Source organism: Sapajus apella, unplaced genomic scaffold (assembly GCF_009761245.1).
Source record: "Sapajus apella isolate SASKATOON/1434 unplaced genomic scaffold, GSC_monkey_1.0 scaffold184, whole genome shotgun sequence".
NCBI lineage: Eukaryota > Metazoa > Chordata > Mammalia > Primates > Cebidae > Sapajus > Sapajus apella.
This window is the reverse complement of record NW_022437124.1, coordinates 191,239-198,126: the sequence shown is the minus strand read 5'-3', so window position 1 is coordinate 198,126 and position 6,888 is coordinate 191,239. Positions and strand designations below refer to the sequence as shown.

General features: G+C 38.9%; 1 long non-coding RNA gene across 1 annotated transcript; it reads left to right on the top strand.

Moving 5' to 3' along the window:
• The first annotated feature begins 881 nt into the window (after positions 1–881).
• LOC116543210 lies at positions 882–6,262 on the top strand. The gene is made up of 2 exons (XR_004265510.1): positions 882–4,074; positions 4,260–6,262. It is a non-coding gene; the product is annotated as an uncharacterized LOC116543210 (long non-coding RNA).
• The last annotated feature ends 626 nt before the right edge of the window (positions 6,263–6,888 follow it).

Sequence of the window (6,888 nt, the reverse complement as noted above, 5' to 3'; positions counted from 1 at the left end):
GGCCGCTGTAAATAGAACTGCTAGTTTGTTCTGCAAAACTATGTAAAGCTGCTTACCTTTTCTTATCAGTAACTGCTAAAATCTGTGACTTCTATCACCACCCAGACCATGTGTAAACAAATGTATATCTTGACTTCTGTAAACCACTGAGGTAACAAACAGAATGACAAAAGTCCCCTAGACCTTGGAATGTCCGGAGACCCCCGCCCTTTTCTCCGCCCAGGAGGTGAATCACAGAATCCCCTAGCCCTTGGAATGTCCGAAACCTTTTCATCCCCATCCCCGCTCTTCACCCCCACTTCCAAGGTGGTTTTTCGGGTATAAAAAGTCTTGGCACCCTCGTTTTGACGCCACAGGTTGGAGAGACGTGAGTCCTCTGTGGTCGCCGGCATAATAAATGACCCTGCAATCTGGCATACTTTTGTCTTGGTGCTAACTTTCTACGCTCCGTCCAATACAACACTAGAGTCAACCTGAGTTGAAGTGGTGGCTCATCACTTGATGTCTTGTCTCAGTTTTTTCCTACATAAAATGAGGGTAATAATAGTGTTAATTCATAGGATTATTTTAATATGAAGTGCATTAGTGGTCCCTGGCATAAAGGTACTCGTAAAACATTGTTACTATGATTTTAGAACATGGTTGAGATCTTACTTTATGTTTAGTATGTCTTTTCCTCACTTAACATATCGGGCTGGGCGTGGTGGCCGTAATCCCAGCACTTTGGCTGGCTGAGGTGGGTGGATCATCTGAGTTCAGGAGTTTGAGGCCACCCTGGCCAACATAGTGAAACCCTGTCTCTACTAAAAATACCAAAATTAATCCCAGCTCCTTGGGAGGCTGAGGCAGGAGAATTGCTTGAACCAGGGAGGCAGAGATTGCAGTGAGCCAAGATTGTGCCATTGTACTCCAGCATGGATGACACAGTGAGACTCTGTCTAAAACAAAAAAAAAAACACGTATCACAACTATTTTCCCATGTTGTTAAAAATTACACCAGTAATATAAGAGAATATTGGGTGCCCTGTACCCTTGCCAATACTGGACATTCTCACTTTTTCGGTATTTCCCAATATGATATGTGAAAACCGTCATGTCCTTGTTTTGATTTGCATTTTCCCCAAGCATCAGCGAGGTTTAATGGTTTTCATATTTTAAAAAAGTACTTTTTAAAATAAGTATTTTTACTGTACCAGTAAAAACGAGGCTTTGCAGTCTTGCACCTGCTATATAACATGCTCTCGGTTGATGGCCATGCACCTTCAGTCAGAATTTATATATAAATATATGCACCCATTGTTTTGAGTGCATATAATTGGACCTAAAAATCTTTTTGATTAGATGAAACACCAGAAATATAAGGAAAATAACACAGCAGAGGAATAACTCAGCCTGAACAGTGAGGTGGTCCCAGCTAATTACATGAGGTGCAGTTTTTTTGTTCCCTTCTATTCTTTGGATATGGTTACGGCGTTTGTAGGCTTGGAGGTAAAGAACTGAAGATAACTGGTACTGGATAGAGGAGCCTTTATTTTTATTATGGCAGCTTGCTATTTTTATAACATGGTCATTGAGTTGAAAACAATCAAAGTACAGTAGCAACTGATCTTCCCTTCTTCCTGGATGAGTGAGCAGATGATTACTGATGTCAGCATCCCTGAACCATATAAAAGTGAGCAGTGTTTGGCGATGCTTTTGTTTGAAATGATACTGTGTTTTGGTTGTAGTCCGAAGCTTTGAAGCGCTACTTAACATCTCCTTTCTTCCATGGAGCTCTCACCATTCAAACATGACACATTTGGTAAAATACTAGTTAGGTTGAGTCTTCCTTGCCCCCACTCAGTCATCTTTGAATGAATCCCATAGTTTGGGATTTTTTTCTTTTTTTTTTTCCTTTTTTTAAAAACGTTTTTAGCTGGTGTTCATGAAGAACAGTGAGTACCTAGAACTGTGCCACTAAGTAAAGGAAATCCTAAGAAGGTTCATTTCTTTACAGAGCTGTGTCATGCCATCCTTTGGGCCCTCTGCTGGAAAAGTAGAATCAAGTCTCAAATAATGCCTTTTTAATTGTATTATAGATATAGGACAGTACTGTATCATACCTCTGTGAATGTAAAATATCTTGTTACCTGCTTTATGATATGTAGTAGTGACCGTGCTTTATCAGACCTGTTTTAAATGATGTTACTCTAGAATGTTTTCTTTCCAGATGATGATTCAGAAGCTAATTTTTAAAAATGGTGCCAGGGACCAGTTACAACAGTAACAGAACTTTGCAATTTTGGGGGGTTTTGTTTTTTACCTTTTTCTCCCCTTTTTTTAAAATGGAGTGTGCTGGATGTCTCTATAATTTTGTTCAGATGACTGCAGAACCTGGAAAAACTGTTGCTCCTATTGATGCATAACATACTGCTATTATTGGTCTACACACACACACACACACACACACACACACGATTTGAATTTTTGGAAACTGTAGCTGTGCTGTCAACTTTGGAAAAAGTATCCCAGTGTACTGTGTTGACTTGGCATTGTACAGAGATTAAAAGCCATATTGGTCTAGAAACATTAAACTTAAACATTGAACTTAATTTTTTTCCATTTGTACAGGGGTAACACTTCTTTATATAGAAGTTTTAACTTACGTGGTCAGATCTTTCGCTTAAAAAAATTCATTATTCAACTTGAAAATCTTTTACTTCATTATAGGTTTGGTTTTTTGTTTTTTTTTTTTATTGTTTAGCAAAATCTCTACCATCCCAAGATTATTTTAAAAAGTTTTTCACTTATTTTATGTGAAAAAATTTTTTTCCACACTGAGCTCATTTAGTTTGTATGGAATTTCCTTTTGCATTTATCATGAGGGTAGGAATCTAACATTTTCCCCAAATGGATAGGATTTTACGTCTCTCAGTTCACTGACCTGTTCATATTTCAAATGCCACAAAGTCTTCCTGCATCCATGAGGCCTCTTTCTGGATTTTCAGTTCTGTTCCAGTGACAGGTCTGTTTGTGTTTATTCCATTACTTTGCCTCCCCTGTGGCTTTTTATAGACGTTTGATATCTGATAGGGCAAATATGCTCATTTTCAATTTTTTCTTAGCTATTCTCATGAATTTACTGTTTCTGGTGAATTTTAGAATTATTTTGATGAATTTTAAGACAAATCCCATTGAGATTATGATTACAATTGGCTGAATTTATAGATGAATATGGAAAATACTCAATTCTCACTAGCAGGTCTTTCCATAAAGGAGGATACTGTTTCTGTTTATTCTGGAGTTGCCTCTCTGTTAATGGTTTTAACGTAGATGCTCACTGTAGCACTGTTTTATTCGAAACACATGTATTAGAAAGATAGAGTAAAGTAGTTGAGGGAAAAGCCTCATATCATCTCTTCCTGTTTTCATTACTCTTTTCACCTTTAATTCTGGGTCTGAAGAGACTTTATCATGATAAATGGTGTATGTATACTCAGGCTCTTGTAACAATTGGCAGTATAGTAAGATCTCTTTTTCTTACTGGCATTAATTTAATGATTAAGGACTATTTAATCAAGTTGATAATTGTACTTAACTTTTTTTTTTATATCTTTTTAAGATGGGGTTTCACCATGATGGCCAGGCTGTTCTTGAGCTCCTGACCTCAGGTGATCCACCCACCTCAGCCTCCCAAAGTGCTAGGATTGCAGGCGGGAGCCACCAGGCAGGTCTGATAACTGTACTTAACTCTTATGTTAGATAAGAAGAGTGTTTGTAGTTTCTGAGAGTACACATTAAGATAGTGCCTTTACTCTTGTTTTATTTGAAAAACTCTTTGAGGTAATACATAATTGTTGTGAAAATTTCATAGAATATTGCAGCATATGAAGAAGAAAGTGCTTTTTGAGAAGGTGAGAATTTTGTTTTCCAAACTATCAGTCATTGATGTGCTTCCTTGTTACTTGTGCCATATATTTGTATCATCTGTACTGTTAATTCATAACAGTTTTCTTAAAATTTACTAAAGAAATCCAAAAATCCTTAGTGATAAGAGCTGTGAACTCGTACATTGATGTGTATTACATAAATAATGTTGATGTTTTATGGACATTGCTGTATATTAAAAAATATATAACATTGATGCATAGTAAATAATGATTTATTCAAAAGTATGTATACTTTATGACACACTGTCACAGTGAGTGGAAGTATAAGTTCTGAAATCAAGGTTTCATGGTTTTAAATCCTGATTCTGCTATGTCCTCCCTCGGTGATAGTAGATAATAAACTTAAGCCTCTGCTTTCATTTTATTTGTCAAATGAGGTTAGTGTGCCACCTCCCTTGTAAGGCTATTATAAAATTAAACAGCAGGTGTAGAGTCAGTCAGCACAGCCCTAGTACATAGGTGTTCCACAAATACTATCATTCAATATAATAACTTGTAAATAACCTTGTGACTTTTTCAAAGCTAGTTCTCACACAAGCATCTCATTTGAAAAGTGTTTACATAGTATTCATTGTAAGAATATACTATGATTTATGAAACAGTGTTTTGTAATTACTTTTTGAGCTTCTTTGTAAAAAGAGCAACAAATAACAGGATTGGTTTCTAATATGTATCACCAGATTTCCCTCCCAAAGGACTGTATTAATTTGCTGTTCTGTCAGTTTAGACTTCATGATTTAATTATTTGGTGGGGGCAATAGTGGGTTTTAAAATAATACTTCTTTTTGTTTTAGTTAACACTATTCACTAGCCATTAAGGAACACATTAATTACTATTCTTGTGCAATTTTCTGAGAGGTAGGTATGCCTGCCTCTGTGTGTGGGCGTGTGTGTGGGCTTGTGTGTGTGTGTGATGCAATTTATGTGTGTGGTATTAGAAATTGAGAAATTATGGTAATTTTATATTATTTTGGTCAGGGATCCGTGGAATGTCAGAAGTGTCTCCAATTTGTAGCCGCTGTTTTCAAGTCTATAGGGTCCATGGGAGAAAGATTTGTATTAAAAATTTGCACTGACAAATGGAAAACAAAAGGACTGTGTATTTTATTCTTAACTAGGACTTGGGCAGCAAACTCCAGGGTAGAAAGAAGACTGGAATGAGACCAGCTGGCTTATGTGGAAATGCTGGGTTTTTTTCCGGAATCTAGTTAAGCTTAAATTGTTTCAAACTAAAGCAGGCCATGAGATGAACCCTTTTCATCTCCCCAGGACTCAAACACACTGCGATCTTTCCCCCACATTTCACTCCTTTCTGTCAGTTGCCCCAGGTAATGTAACCAGAGCGAGCGCATTTCCCCTGACTGACTGCTGATCTGGCCTTGGACACTTGCCCTGGCCTCTTCTGCCCATGCAGTAGGTTTGGCCCTGGCTATCCCTGACAGTGCGGGGTACAGGAGGGAGTGACGACCTTCTCAACCACTTCAGTCACATGGAAGAAGGAGAAGAGTGAGCTCACATCTGTACGCTGACCTTTTAACAGTGACGCTGCCCAGTGACACACAGACCTAGTGTTCTCACATCTGCCTTCTTCCTTCCTGAGAATCAGGAGAAACAGCAGCTCAGGCTTGATCTCTCACCTCAGAAGACAGCATGTAAAAACTTGCAGCCATTCTCAGAAGCACTGGTTTTCTGTTGGGTTATTGCCTGTGTCAAATGAGCCAGAAAGAGGTGGAGTAACAACTGACTTGCTGAGAATTGCACACAATCCATGTCCCCCCACCGCACCGCTCCTCAGCTACACATCAGCCTGCAGAGAGTGACTTCTTACTCTTGAGACGTTCTTTCCTCTTGCTTAATGGTTCATGACATGTTCTTCATTTTCCTCCTCTCTCTCTCTCTTTCTTTTTTTCCTGGCTTATTCTCCTGTATTTGGCCGTTGGATGTTGATGTTCACCCATCAGCCCTAGGCCCTTCTGTCATTCTTCTTTGCCTAAGCAGTCACAGCCATGTCCATGGCCTCAGTCATGGGCAAATCCAATATTTTCATCTCTACCCCAACTTCTGCTGTTGAGAGCTCGATCTACTAATACCTGATTGCCTACTGGACAGATCTACTTGGATATCTAAAAAGTATTCTATATTCAGCATGTCCAAGATTTGTTTGATATTCTTCCTACAAAAATGCTGTTTACTATCTTAACGAAAGGCATCACCGGCTGGGCAACGGTGGCTTACCTCTGTAATCCCAGCACTTTGGGAGGCCGAGGTGGGTGGATTGCCTGAGGTCAGGAGTTCAAGTCTAACCTGGCCAAAAGGGTGAAACTCCCTCTACTTAAAAAGCACAAAAAATTACCTGGGTCTGGTGGCGGGTCCCTATAATCCCAGCTACTTGGGAGGCTGAGGCAGGAGAATCACTTGAACCCAGGAGGCAGAGGTTGTGGTGAACTGAGATCGTGCCACTGCACTCCAGCCTGGGCAACACAGTGAGACTCCATCTCAAGAAAAAACCATACACACACAAAAAAAATCATTGAGCGGTGCATGTTTTGTTGTAATCAACAAAGTGTAACCCTGTAACGTATATTCAGGTCATTAAATAGACCAATGCCAGCGCTCCTGAAAGCCGTCCCTTAACTTTCCTCTAATCAACTGTATCCTTTCTCCTTCTCAAAAATGTTTCCTCTCTCCTGACTTCAATGAGAATCATTTTCTTACTTTTCTAAGATCGCACCGAAATTTGGTAGTTTAGTTTTCCCTGCCCTTTGAACTTTATATAAGTGGAACCATTTAGTTTGTTTTCTTTACTTGGCTGGTTTCACTCAGTGTCATTTTGTGAGATTCACCTGTGCTTTATGGCACTGTAGTTTGTTCATTTGTCATTGTTGAATAATACTATATCAGAAATCAACACAATTGATGTATTCAGATGTATTCACTCTCTTTTTTTTTGGAGACTGGG